The sequence below is a fragment of the Sciurus vulgaris genome (assembly GCF_902686455.1).
Source record: "Sciurus vulgaris genome assembly, chromosome: 3".
NCBI lineage: Eukaryota > Metazoa > Chordata > Mammalia > Rodentia > Sciuridae > Sciurus > Sciurus vulgaris.
Window position 1 is genome coordinate 18,536,767 of NC_136463.1, and position 14,270 is coordinate 18,551,036.

The window sequence follows — 14,270 nt, forward strand, 5'->3', positions numbered from 1 at the left end:
AATAAGTGCCTGTTGGGCTGAGGCTGTAGCTCAGCAATAGAGCGCTTGCCTAACATGTGTGAGGCTCTGGGTTTGATGCTCAGCGCCACATAAAAATAAATAAAATAAAGGTATTGTGTCCATCTACAACTAAAAAATATTTAAATAAATAAATACTTGCTGATGAACTAGTAAAAAGGCAGACAGACAGAGTTCAAACCCCTGTCCTGCCATTTCCTATTGAGCAATCTTGGGTGAATGGTTCACCTCATGCTCATCTATAAAGTTAGGACATTCACACCCACCTCAGAAACTTCTTTTGATTAGAAAATAAGATGTGAGTAACTTGCACGGGCCTGACCTGATGCAAGAACATTTGTGAAGCCTCATTAGTCTTCATTCCTCAGGCCCAAGGAACCTGTGTAGGAAGCCATCCTTATCTAGCAGAATCAGAGAGTTCCCTGTCTAGTGTCCCTGAGAGAATGGCTCCCCTAACTCCACCCTATCCTGTCCGTCACAGAAGAAGCTCCTCCCAGTCTCGCCCCCTTTATCTATCTGTCTATAAATAAAGGAGAGTTGGGGCTGGGATTTTGGCTCAGTGGTGGAGCGCTTGCCTAGCATGTGTGAGGCACTGGGCTCGATTCTCAGCACCACATACAAATAAATAAATAAAGGTTCATCAACTACTAATAAAATATTTTAAAAATAAATAAATAAAGGAGAGTTGGGCTACACCCAGTTGTTGTCATTAGAGGCCAGAGCTGGTATGACCAGACCTGTCATGCCCCCTCTCATTTAAAAAGAGTATTGGCTTTTGTGTGTTTATTGAGTGATAAGTTTTTGGATAACTGAGTGATATACAGCCCACATCCTCCTCCGGCAGTTAACCCTTTTCTCATCCATGCCGGATGTGGCTGAGAGGATCCCCCACAGTCCTGGGTCCTGGGAAACACCCCAGATGTAGCCACATTGCCTGGTGGGCAGGATTGCACATTAGATTGATGGACCCTTTATTCCTGAAGCTCTGGAACAGCCTTTTCCCAAAACTTCAGCACTGATAGGGAAGGGGACTTTGTCCCTTTTTGGGGTTAGAACACTAAGGGGTGGCAGAGTTTTTCCATCAGGCTAGAACAAGAGGGAACCCACTGGATTAACAATGGGGGTCCTGCCAGGTAGAATTTGGGCTGGGACCTCCAAGACTGGATATTCTTCTTTTGCTGCCAGCCTCAGAGGAGGGCTAAGGGAGTTGGCAGATTCCCTTTCAAGAGAAGGCCGGGCCCTGACCGTCTTGGTGGTCTGCTGGGAGAATGGACTTCATCCTGTCCTGGTCACAGAGCACCACTAGGTGGAGATAACCAGGGGGACAATATGGCCAGGTCTGCTTTATTTCTTTTTATAAACTTTTTAATTTGAAAGCTTACCAACTCATAAGAAGTTGCAAAAATAGTAGAAATGTCCCATGTACCCATCTCCCAGTTTCTTCTCATGGTGATTCTTTTTTTTTTTTTCTTAAACTGGGGATTTGACCCAGAGGTGCTTAACCACTGAGCTACATTCCCAGTCCTTTTATTTTTAAATTTTTATTTATACCCTTATTTGAAACAGTGTCTCATTAAGTTGTTTAGGACACCATTAAATTGCTTAGGCTGGCCCTAAACTTATGATCCTCCTGTCTCAGTCTCCCGAATCGCTAGGATTACAGTCATGGCCACCATGCCTCATGCTGACATCTTCGATAGCTGTAGGGCACTATCAAACCCAAGAATTATGGGCACTGTACAACCAACTGGACCCTAGAACTTACTTTAGTTCACCATTTTTTGTATGTACTTATTTTTGTTTGCCATTTTATCACAGGTACAGATTCACATAACCACCAGCACAATAACGAGCCAGGTGCCATGGCACACACCTGCAATCCCAGCTACTCAGGAGGCTGAGGCAGAAGGAGCACAAGTTCAAGGTCAGCATGGGCAACTTAGTGAAATAAAAAATAAAAAGGGGGTTGGGGTTGTGGCTCAGTGGTACAGCGCTTGCCTAGCAGGCGTGAGGCACTGGGTTCAATTCTCAGCACCGCATATAAATAAATGAATAAAATAAAGGTCTACAACATCTAAAAAAAGTTTTAAAAATTAAAATTAAAAAGGACTGGGAAAGTATCTCAGTGGTAAAGTTCCCCTGACTTCAGTCCCCCAATACCACAAGAAGAAGGAGGAAAAAGAGAAGGGGCAGGCGATGGAGAAAAGAGGAAGAAATCCCCTCTGCTGCTCATTTACCCCCACATCGCCCATCTTCTTTCCAAAGCCCTGGCAACTTAGTCTTTCTCCCTCGCTCTGCTTTTTCATTTTGAGAGTGTTGCATAGAAGGAATCATACATACAGTGAGCGACCTTTCTAGATGGGCTTTCCGCACTCAGCATATGGCCCTTAAGAGCCTTTCAAGTTATTGTGGGTGTCCATAGCTCACAGTGGTGATGCCCAGGAGTATTCTACTGACAGGCTTTTAAAGAGTTACTCCCGGCTGCGGGTGAAGGAGGGAGGGAGGGAGATCAATCAGGAAGCCTCTGGTGTCCAGGTGCATATCAGAAGCCAGACCTCTGCCCTGGCAGGGCTCCATACCACCTCTTGCAGCCTGGAACCCGTCCTAGGTGTTTTCAGGCCATGCAGACGGGTGTCTGCTTCAGAGGGACTGGGACGCTTGACGCCCAGTTGCCAGCAGGGGGCGCCAGATGACTTTTGCCCAAAGGGTTATTGGAACCCGCACACCAGGAGCAGCAGCCCGGGTTTCGGGCCAAGAGATCTACGAAGATTTCAGCAGAGGGAGGCCCTCAGTCAGCCTGGGGCTCCCTGCTCAGGGGTGGCAGTGTGCTTTGGCCGCAGGGCTGGGCCTTGGCTCCTCTTTCTGTTCACCCTTTCTGCCCCTAACGACGGTCCCCAGATCCCCGCCGGCTTCTCCCAAGATCTCAGAGTTGGTGCTCATATCCGGGTCCTTCCTCTGTCCCTCTCTCACAACCTACCTGCAGGGCACCTTCCTCTGACGAGCGCTTTGCTCGGGGACCCGTCCAGCATGCTCTTGGTGGTGTGGATCCCACATTTGTGAAGGGCGCCAAGTAAGCGCTTGCTGTATGCTGGCAGCTGCTAACCCTGTGGAGTCGGGAGGGGAAGCCCTGCCCACCGCATTCCCAGTGCCCTGGGAATCAGCACCTCGAGTTCCCTTGGTGGCACGTTGCTGATTAACAGGCCCTGTCCTCAAAACCTGCACTGATCCATCCCCTGCAGAATCCACCTGAGAACCTTCACCCCACGCCCAGCTCCGCGTCCTCTGGGTTGCTCCACCTGCCCACAGGTGCTGGTGCGCAGCCTCACTGCTCCTCTGCGTCCAGCACGCACCGCGCAGATTCCCATTCACGCCCTTGCTCCCGCTCTTTCTCTGTCCATTCTCTGCATCCATGCCCCTCCTCCACGAAACCTTCCCCGGTGCCCAGCACATAGCAGCTTCAAGGAATGCAAGTCCCCGTCCTCTGTGCCCCCAATATGTATGCTATGTGTGCTTCGGTATGGCCTTCTCACGCAGCTTTGCTTAATGATTTGTGACTCACACACCTGTCTCCCCTGGGACGTCTAGTTCATCTCCTATTGCCCAGAACCTGGCACATGAACCGGTATAAAGTTTGACTGAATAAACGGGCCAATGTGTCAGTTGTCGTATCTCTGAACCCCTTTTCCGGTGAGCTGCTTCCTCCCTTCTGCACCCTGATGATGATTCTTGGTGGTTTTCTTGGCATGCCCTCCTCGCCTGCTGTGGGCTACCCTCCCTCTGCTCTGCTCACTCTGCCCTCTCCCTGGTACCTCACCCAACTGCTGCCCTTATGCCATCAGGCCCCAAACCCACCCTCAGCCCAGAACACGAGCATAGCCCCCACGTCCTCTGCACCTGTCTCTGCCCTTCTCAGGCTGTCTTTCCTGCAAGCATGAAGCTCCATCAGGGCGGGAATCTTGTCTGCTTGGTTAATATTTGTGAAATGAACGCTCTCTGCAGTCACTCTGGGGTCCCGCCTGTGAGCACTCTGAATCCAACGTGCCCCCGGTTGATTTCTTCATCTTCTCCCTCCCCTTCCTCTTCCTCTCCTTGTTTGCTACCTCTGTCCACTCAGTGTCCCCACTTAGAAATCCCAGTCACTCCCCTCCCTCCTCAGCACATCCATTCCGCCAAGTCACCCAGATGCTACTCTTTATTTTTTCAGTTACCGCTCCACCCCAGTCCCCAGCTCCATCCAAGGTTAGACCCTCCATCCTCACCACCTGGGCCTCCTCAGCTGCTCCTAACTTGGGTTCCCACCTCCAGATTGCACCTGGACACTTTCCCTAAATCATTGATCTTATTATGTCAACCCCTCCTTAAAACCCTCTTCGCATCTGTACCCCACACAGCTGTCCCCCAAAGACTCATGAAGTGGGAGGCTCATGGTATAATTTGTAAGAGGTTTAAGGATCTCCTATATATTGTGCCAAGTGTACCACTGGGGTGAACATAAGCATGGAGATAAACACAGCAGATAAAGAAGTTGTTTCTTTTCTCTGTTCAGCCTCTGATTACATCAAGGGGAACGTTCCCAGGTGTTCCTTACCGCCTCTTTTTCACTTGCTCATCTCTGCCTTAGCTTAGCTCAGGACTCCAGCCCCGTTGCCAGCTTAGTGAGGTAGCTGGCTAGAATGCAGACGGACGGTCTTAGCCAGGCTTGCTGGCACACATCTATAATCCCAGTGACTAGCGGGGTTGAGGCAGGAGGATTGCAAGTTCAAAGCTAGTCCTGGCAACTTAGTGAGACCCTGTCTGAAAAAATAAAAAGGGCTGGGGATTTAGCTTAGTGACAGAGTGCCCCTGAGTTTATATGTGTATGTGTGTATACATATATATGTGTGTATATATGTATGTATATATATGTGCGTGCACACACACACACACATCTCATTTTTATTCTATTTATTTTACAGTTTCCCTTGGGTGTCTAGTTACAGTAATGATGTTCCACAGAGCAAAATTTATTTGAGAGAAGATATTGCAAATCGTTTATCCATCAAAGGACTAACTTAATATCCAGAATATGTAAAAGATTCTTACTTATCAATAAGAAAAATCAACTGAAGTGAAATAAAATACAATAGAAGAACAGGCAATAGACTCAATATTTCCCAACAGAGAGTATACAAATGGCCAGTAAACATAACCGCTCAATTTCATTAGTCATCGGATAAATGCAAATTAAAACCACAAAATGATATCACTATACACCCACCAGGGCTAAAATGAAAGGCTTTCAGTGTCAAATATTGGCAAAGGTACAGGAACTCGCATTCACAGGTAGTGAGGACATACATTTTAACAGCTACTTTGGGAAACTGGCCCTATCTCCTGAAAGCACACCTACCGTCTAGGAATTCAACTCCTAGATGTAACTCCAGCAGTGAGCTCACCAAAAGTCATGCGCAAGAAAATTCACAGCAGGAGCTATGGCAGCACAATCAATCAGTCAGCGGATGGCATTTATCAGAATGTTCACAGCAGCTTTGTTCTTAAGAGCCTCAAACTGAAAACTGTATGTCCATCAGCAGAAGGGATAAATACGTTATGGCATATGCACATAAGGAAATACTATACAAAAGTGAGAATGAGTGAATTAAAGTATACAGATGTTGAGCAAAAGGAAGTAGACAGAAAACAGAAGAAAAAAGCACCATGCAGTAGCACATGCCTACAATCTCAGCTACCAGGGAGGCTGAAGCAGGAGGACCCCAAGTTGGAGGCCAGCCTAGGCAACTTAGGAATACCCTGTCTCAAAATAAAATTTCAAAATAAAAAGGGTTGGGGATGTAACTCAGTGGTAGAGCACCCCTGAATTCAGTTCCTAGTACCACACACCCAAAAAGAAAAAGAAAAAAAAAGTCTTTATAGTATCATTTATGTGAAATTAAAATTCTGTTAAATACTGTTAAAACTCGGAAAGAAGTTATCTTATGTCCTGGAAGAAGTTGCTAAAGGGCTCATAGTATTCTGCCTTTGACCTGGGTGAAAAAATTACTGTTTTTAAAAATTATAGTTATTAATATATACAATTGTACAGGGCTGGGGGCCAGGCATGGTGGTGTATACCCATAATCCCAGCATCTAGGGAGGCTGAGGCAGGAGAATGGCAAATCTGAGGTCAGCCTCTGCAACTTAATGAGAACTTGTCTCAAATTAAAAAAAAAAAATCAATAAAAAGGGTTGGGGATGTAGCTCAGTGATAGACTATTTGCCTAGCATGTGTGAAGCCCTGGGTCCAATCCCCAGTACCAAAAAAAAAAAAAAAAAAAAAAGTAAAAATTAATGTGTTTCACTGTGAAGTTTCCATACAAAATTCCTACTCTTTACACAAATCAAGAGTCATTGATTTGCATACTTGTTTATAGGTATATTAAACTTCAAGAAAAATGACCTGGGGATGTAGCCCAGAAATTACCTAAATTTAGGTTTTTAAAAAGTAAAATATGTAAAGACAAACATTAAGAAAATGAAAGTCAGAGGCTCTGAGGCACAGGACCCACAGCAGATATTTGGGGAGCCCTACTCCCCAGGATCAAGGCCCAAATGCTATACCTTGCTCTTCAGGGCCTGCCTCATGTTATGGTGGTCAGGAGGAACAGATTTGGGATGCCTGGTGAACTTGAGTTTGAACTTGAGCTCTGGCTGTGGAACTTATGCAAATCACCTGCCTCTCCGAGCACCAGCTTCCTCACCTATAAATCACCTTGGAGGATGGTGGGCTTGGCCAGTGGGATGGAGTGTCCAGCCCTGGACACACTGGGTGGCCGGGATGAATGAAGCCACGCCTGCTTGCTGCTCCCTGAGTGAGCCTCGCTGTTTCACACTTACAAATGATTGATTGATTGAGTGAGGGATTGATTTAGAGACAGGGTCTTACTGTGTCACCTAGGCTGGCCTCAAACTTAGCAATCCTTCTACCTCAGCCTCCCGAATAGAGATTACAGGAGGACATCACTGCCCTGGACCGAGACTCATCTTTTTGTACCTCCACGTGTCTCTATGCTGTCCTCTGAAGTGTCCTTCCACCTACTGATCCCACTGCCCGGCCTTTACTGCCCAGCCCCATGCACCTCTTCCTACCTGCTGCCACGCCCCAGGGAAGGTCAACTCCAGCCCCTCCACCATCCCAACCAAGAACACACAGGTCCAGTGTTAATCACATATTATTTGGGGCATTAGTTTGCTATTCCTTTGGTAGTTGGCACTGTACCTGGCTCACAGGAGCAAGATCTCAATACCTACTGACTTGCTGAATGAAAGAAACCCCTACAGCTCTAACCTCTCTGCAGTGTCCCCGACTGGTTCCTTCTGCACGCTGGCGAGAACATCAGACATGGGGCCCTGCATTAGGGACCTCGTCCATCTCTACAGAGAACTGGTACCGCGAGATGCATTGTGGGTGAGTGGTTATTACCATGACATCAGCCTCAAAGGTTAGGGATGTCCCCAAGTCATCCCAGTTCCCTTTACCACCCTATATGGATAGGTCACCCATAAGGAGCCTCAAACTTCTACTTCACCTCTCAGTAGTGTAGCGGGTTCCTAAGCCAGGCGTTTTCTGTGTGACATTTCACAGTCATCAGAGGAGAGGAAGGGAAGCCACTTGTTCTGATGTGACTTCACGTGTGACTGAGCCCACGGTTCCCATTGTGGTTTGGTAAGTCATATTCCCTTAACGAGAAGAAGTCCTTTGAAACCTATGCTGCCCTCCAAGAGCTGAAGGGAGTGTGTCACTTCAACCCCGACTCCCAGTGTTGTCCCCAAGTCGGCAGGCACTTTACACAGCACCCTGCCTTTGCTCCCCTGGTTCCTCAGCCTGCCCTTTCCCATCTATGGAATCCAACCCACAGATATGGCAACCACCTGTGCTGCTTCACTGGCCAGAGTAAGATGGAAAAGGCAGGGACCCCAGTCCTCCCGTCTCCTTCGTGGAGAGAGACAGATGGAAATTCAAAATACAAGGTGGTGCATACATTGAGGGAGGAGGCACAGGGACTTGGGAGGCCAGGGGAGATTTGGGGTGGTGGGTAGGAAAGGTGTCTTGGAGGAGGTTCGTTCTGGTTGCTGACCAGTTCGTGCTCTCCCGCTAGAACATACGCTCCCTGAGGGCAGAAGCTTTTCCTCCAGCTGTTTTCCCAACATGGAATGCTTGGGGCAGTGTCAGGCATAGAGTGGGTGTTCAGTTACCATCTTTGAAGGAACTGGGTAATGGCTGAGCTAAACTGAGAGGGCCAACTGGAAGCATTCTAGCGGGGAGGTACTTGTGAGCAAAGGCCCTTCCCCATCCCCACTGATCCCAGCACTTGACCTACATTTCCTTCGTATCCTGAATCCTGCCTCATGTAGCATGTGGCCTTCCATCAGCACTTACTTACTGAGCACCTACTATGCGCCGGAGCAAAACATCTACCATGTGCAGCATGGACCTGTTTCCAGAGAGATTTTCCAACCAATGTCACACCTTGTCTTTACAGCAATCCTGAGAAAAAGGAACACATCCATCTGTCCATCCATCCATTAATTCATTGGTTCATATATTTAACATGTATATATTGAGTGCCTAATATGTGCCAAGTGCCAAGAATGTAATTACCGTAAGCAAGAGGAACAAAGGTGGGCAAGATCAAGCTCATAAACAACATTGGGATTGGGGTCCATTCAGTTAAAACCATGACAAACAAGGTGGTGTGACCAGGAGGGGGCCACAGTTGGAGCCATCCTGGAGGGTGGTCCAGGGAGCCTCTCGGGAAGGTGCCATCTGAGCACCAGGCCTGGAAAAGCAGAGTAGGCAGAGTGCATAGCAAGTGCAAAGATACTGCGGTGGGACAGTGCTGGGCCCCAGAGGAGCAGAAGGAAGGTGACAAGAGTCTTGGAAGAACTGGAACGTTACATGGGGGCAAAAGAGTAGTGAAAGGGCCAGGTAGAAGAGAAAGCCAGGGTTGTAGACATCTGGATTAATTTGAAGCTAGTTATGAATCCATTAAAAAGTTTTGCAGAGGTGAGTCAATGACATATTAACAAGCCCCCGGGGCCTAGCAAGAGGCAGAGGAGACCAGCCCCCACCTGAGTCCACCTGAGAGGCCCCGCTGTCCGCGCTCACTGCTGGAGCCTGGTTCCTCTTCTAAACCTGTTTCTCCCCCATCTTTCCAGAAAATGTCACCCACACCTACCCTACTGCTCCATCCCGACATTTCTGAGTCTTTTCTGTGTCCTTTCGTCCTTTCACTCCCTGCTTCCAATCAGCTCTCTCAGTGTCACCCCAGGAAAATGGAAGTGCCACCAGACAGCGCTGGATACACATTTAAGGTGAAGGTGCGCAGGGCCGCCTGGCGGTAGGGTGGTCTCAGCACCCTCTTGCTTCCCTAGGGCAAGTGGGGAGAGAGTCACAGTGAGGCTCTGCCAGGCATGGACGACCAAAGCCACAGGGAACACGGGCTGGGGTTGTTGCAAGAGAATAATCAAAATGGTAGACCCTGGGTTGTGGGTGGCAGAGGACACAGGAAGGAGGAAGGGTCCCAAAGAGGGTGATAAGCTGACTAGCTTTTAGCACAGGTTAACTAGCTTTTCTAGAAGCACTCTGAAATGTCTGGACAATCCCAACTGAGGCTGTTCAACCAACTTGTTTCATGCTGACAGGGCAGTGCTCTCCCCAGCCCACTCCTCCTCCCCTTGCTCTGGGATGCCCCCACCTGCCCCGCCACCTGCCCGTCCCTGGGCAAACCCAGGTGTGAATAGCTGATGGGTTCTGGGGACAGGCCTCTTCCCCTCACCCTGTTCCTTTACAGATAATCTCGGTGGGCATGGGGAAGGCACCACCCAGAAACTTCTGTTCAACCGCAAGGAGGGCTGGTGGGGAGCCTGGGCCCTGGGGTTGCCAGGTCCCGAGCTGGCTCTGCTGTGCTCGCTGTGGGGAGAGCAGGTGCCTCAGACGACCACCACCACCTTATCCTTGTGTGCAGGCAGGGTCCAAGCAGCACTGCTATCTCCTTTGTCTTGATGGCTCTGGAGGGGGACTCCTTCCCCTGGGAGGGAGGGAAGGAGAAAAGCTAGCCGTGTGGTCCATCTTCATGGCTGTTGCAGAAGAGTAGTGCTTGCTGTGTGGTAGGGAGGCCGCAGTGTCTCAGACTACGTCCAGTGGACTGGAGATTATCAGGGGACCTCGGGGGAGGCTCTGGCCCCTCATCATCCATTCTCCAACACTGAACAGCAGTGGGGACACAAGGGGGTGAAGCCCAGTCCTGAAACCCTTGGATTTAACAGCAAGTGATCAGTGAGCCAGCGCTGAATGAGCTGGGAATGAGCACACAGGGGGTGGGTATGGGAGCCCCAGGGAAGAGCCTTATCTGTCTCGAGGGTCACAATGCTCACAGGTTGGGAATCTTTAGGACCTGGGTTAAGGGGCATCAAGCCTGAATTGGCAGGCGCGGTAGTGGCACATGGCTGTAATCCTAGTAGCTCAGGAGGTTGAGGCAGGAGAATCATGAGGTCAAAGTCAGTCTCAGCAAATTAGCGAGTCCCCAAGCAACTTAGTTAGACCTTGTCTCTAAATAAAATATAAAAAAGGGCTGGAGATGTGGCTCAGTGGTTGAGTGCCCCTGGATTCAATTCCCAGTACCCCCCCCCCCAAAAAAAAAAAAAGGAAAAGAAAGAAAAGAAAAGGCTGCATTTATCTTTTTGGTGAGATGATACTCCCCTTGTGGACCAATGACAATCCCCACAGAGACAATAATCCCAGCAAAATCCACACTTGAGCTAAGGAGGTGGGATCCATCCTCACAAGCCATCCTCTCCACCCCCCTGGTGAGTAGGCAGTGTTCCAGCTTTTATTTCACAAAGGAAGAAGCAGTCCCCAGACCGAAGCTGACCTGGCCCCACAGTGGTGGGCATGCTATGCACCCATCCATTCACTTATTTATTCGGTGGATATTTACTGAGCACCCAGGCTGTGCAGGCACCGCTGGAGGCGCTCTGATTGCAGCCATAACCACCCCTGCCTTCAGGGAGCTTGCACTCTATTGGGGGATAAGCTAAATAGAAAACAGAAGATCAAAGGAAATACAGACTGGATTAGGTAGCTGGAGTTTAACAGCTCAGACCACTGGTCCCTTCCGAGTCACTGCTGGGGAGAGTGCTCTCCCTGGGCTGGATCCCAGAGGGAGGGAGGAAGCTGGCTCAAGAGCTGGGGGCAGCTCTCAGAGCCTGGGCCACTCATACTGTGAGCCCAAGTCAGGTGGGTGAGGGGTCTGGTCCCTGAGCCCAGCCATCTCTGGAAGCTCTGACAACAGTGAGTTTCTTGGCCTGAAAGCCAGACTGGGCCAAGCTGAGGTTCCACTCCTTAGTGGGGCCTGACTGGGAAGCTCCCAACATTGCTGGCAGGCACCCCTAGTTCATCTGTTTCTCTGTAAGTGCAGCCTCCTGGCAGTCTGCAGTTGACACTGGCTGTTGGCAGGGTCCCTGGCCAAGACTGTCAGCTACCCCTTTACCCATGATGGGGGCTTCCTGATAGCATGGCAGCCTCATGCTGTTTATGTGGCAGCTCAGGGCTCCAATAGTGAGTGTCCCTGGACAAGCTGAAGGGATCTGAATTATCCTTAAGACCCAGCCTCAGAAGTCACATATACTGCTTAGGCCATACCCGGTTTCCGCCATCGTCTATAGGGCTGGCTCGGCTTCACAGAGAGAAGACTTAGCTGCTACCTCTCCATGGGAGAACTGTGGAAGGTTCTTCCATGGAAGAATCTGCAGGCAGGTTTAGACCCCAGACAGTGGTGGCATCAGAAGGTGAACTTAGGATGTCTGATGGCAGGGTCTACCCCTGTGCCCTAGCGCCACGTGTGACTCCAGGCTGCCAGGAAAGAGAGGGGTGGTCTTCACTGAGATGGAAGATGTGGGCACAGAGATGGGACCGCGGGGTAGGAGTCTCATTAGGAGGTAAAGTGCTGTCCTTTTCATCAACAGACACTCCAGCCTGGGCACGCAGAGGTCAGGAGCCCCTGAGCTGGATGGGTGGTTCTGGAGGCTGGGGTGTGAGTGCTCAGGGTGCCCCTTCTCCCTGGTTGGGGATCAGCAGGAGGGGAGGAGGAAGGTCCTGCACTTGGAAAGCCTGGACAGAGGGATTTTTGCTGGGAGCAGGTGAGGGAGCATGAGGGACAACAGGTCCCACTGCCCAGATTAGAGTCACCACAGCCCTTGGGAAGTGAAACTCTTTCAGGTCCAACTTTCTCACTGTTGTTTGAGGTTGGCTTTCAGTGAGTCCCCTGCTCTGAAAAGCAGATAGAGCCTGAAACACACCGAAACTCGTCTGGGGGATGTGGGGGGGCGGTGTGGGCTTCCAAGTGACCCCTCTGTGGGAATTCCCGCTTTGGGGGAAGGGCCGTGATCTCACATGCCCTTCTCCTTTAGCAGAAGGCCCTCTCCTTTAAGAGGCGTGGGGGCGGGGCAGGACTCTGGCGGGGAGTCGTTCTGAACTTTGGTGGCAGCACCACCAGGAAAGATCCGCAGGACCTTCAGAAGTCACTTCCCTCTCCCTCTCCAGTGCTCAGTTTACTCATCTGTCAAATGTCAGGTCAGCTGATCTTTAGGCACCTGCCCCACCACCGCAACAGCACCACAGGAACCATTCACCCCAAGCCATTTCTCTAGCCCGACCCAGAGCCTGCTGACTGGCAAACACCCAGGTGTTCTTAAAGATGAGGGTGTGGATTCAGTTCGGATCCACCAGGATCTCAGGTGCGTCTCTCCTCTGCTCAACCTGGCCCCTCGCAACTTGCAGCGTTCCCCCAGGAGAGTGGGGGATGGCTTGGGGTGGCCCAGGACCACTGCTGAGGACACCCCTGTGCAACCGTCCCCGCCAGGGTCAGCACATCCTCAGCAAGCCCTGCTCTCTCAGTGCCCCCGTTCAGGCACCCGCCAGGCGGAGGTCACTGAGGGTAGGAGGAAGGTGAGGGAGGAGATGGAAAAATCTGAGCCTGACACCCTCAAACTAGTCTCACCAGAGAGCATCACTGTGGCCAGGACTTCTCTGGGTTTGTCACAATCATTACTAATCATCGTGGCTATTTAATATTCACCTTCCTTGCCAGGCTGGAAGCTCCATAAGGTCAGGGACCAGGGCTGCTTCAGCACAGTACCCCCAAAGCTTGGAACTGTGATTGTATAAGGGAGGTACTCAGTAAGTAACTATTAAGTGAATGAATGAATGTTCTCCAAGTACTTTTAATCCAGTGGGGAAGATGAGACAGAGATACTATAATAAAAAAGTTTTCTATGTCATTCAATATTTACTATTATTATTTTATTTTTTGGTGCTGTGGATTGAGCCCAGGGCTTCATGCATGCTAAGCACATACTCTGTCACTGAGTCACCCGACAGTCAATGTATGCTGGGGATTAACTCCATGCCAAGGCTTAAGTTTGAATTTAGCAAATGAAAACAGCATTCCCAGTTAAATTTAAATTTCAGATAAGCAATAAATATTTTAACATAAATATGTCATATGCAATGATAGTGTTTTATATTGCATCTGGCAGCGCTGTACCAGGTCATGTTCTCTAGCTCACACCAACCCTGGATGGAGGGTGGTATTATTAGGCCCCTTTACAGATGAGAATAACTGAAGCACAGAAGAGATAAATAACCGACCTAAGGTCACACAGCTGAAAAGTCACCAAACCAAGGCTAGGGTCTGGGTAATGGGAGATCAACTTAAATCACCAAGATCTCTATCCCCCCAAGTGCCCACAAGTAGAAGCATCAGGCCGGGCTCTGGGATCCAAACAGGGAAATGTCATTGACCAAAAAGGACAACAGATTTGTTGGGGTGGACAAGAAAAGGGACAAGAGAGGTTAGACAGAGAGAGTGGACAGAGCCTTGCAGCAGGCAGCAGAGTAGGGAAAGAACCCAGTGGCTCTTTCCAGGCTATGACTTCACCTCTCTGACCCTGAGTGCTCTGTAGAATGGGCTTGTAGATTTTCCGTCTCTTATTTTAAATGCTGGGGGACAGGCATGTTTTTGGAACTCAGAACTTCTCAGATTTTAGAAAGAAAATATGGTGCGAGTGTATGTTAAAGGGCACTCGGTGGGACCTGGGCTGCACCCTACAATCAAACATTTGTACACTCTGCACAAACACGAGCGTTAGCATTAAGTGGGATAAATAAACTGAATTAAGCCCTATCTTAGTTCGGGTCAGGATTTGCCATCCTG

General features: G+C 49.6%; 1 long non-coding RNA gene across 1 annotated transcript in view; it reads left to right on the forward strand.

The window, feature by feature from the left end:
• Positions 1–1,527: 1,527 nt before the first annotated feature.
• LOC306656188 overlaps positions 1,528–14,270 on the forward strand; it is a 32,549-nt gene continuing 19,806 nt past the window's right edge. Inside the window, exon 1 of the long non-coding RNA XR_013762439.1 lies at positions 1,528–1,942. This is a non-coding gene — a long non-coding RNA (uncharacterized lncRNA). The remainder of the gene's footprint in view (positions 1,943–14,270) is intronic.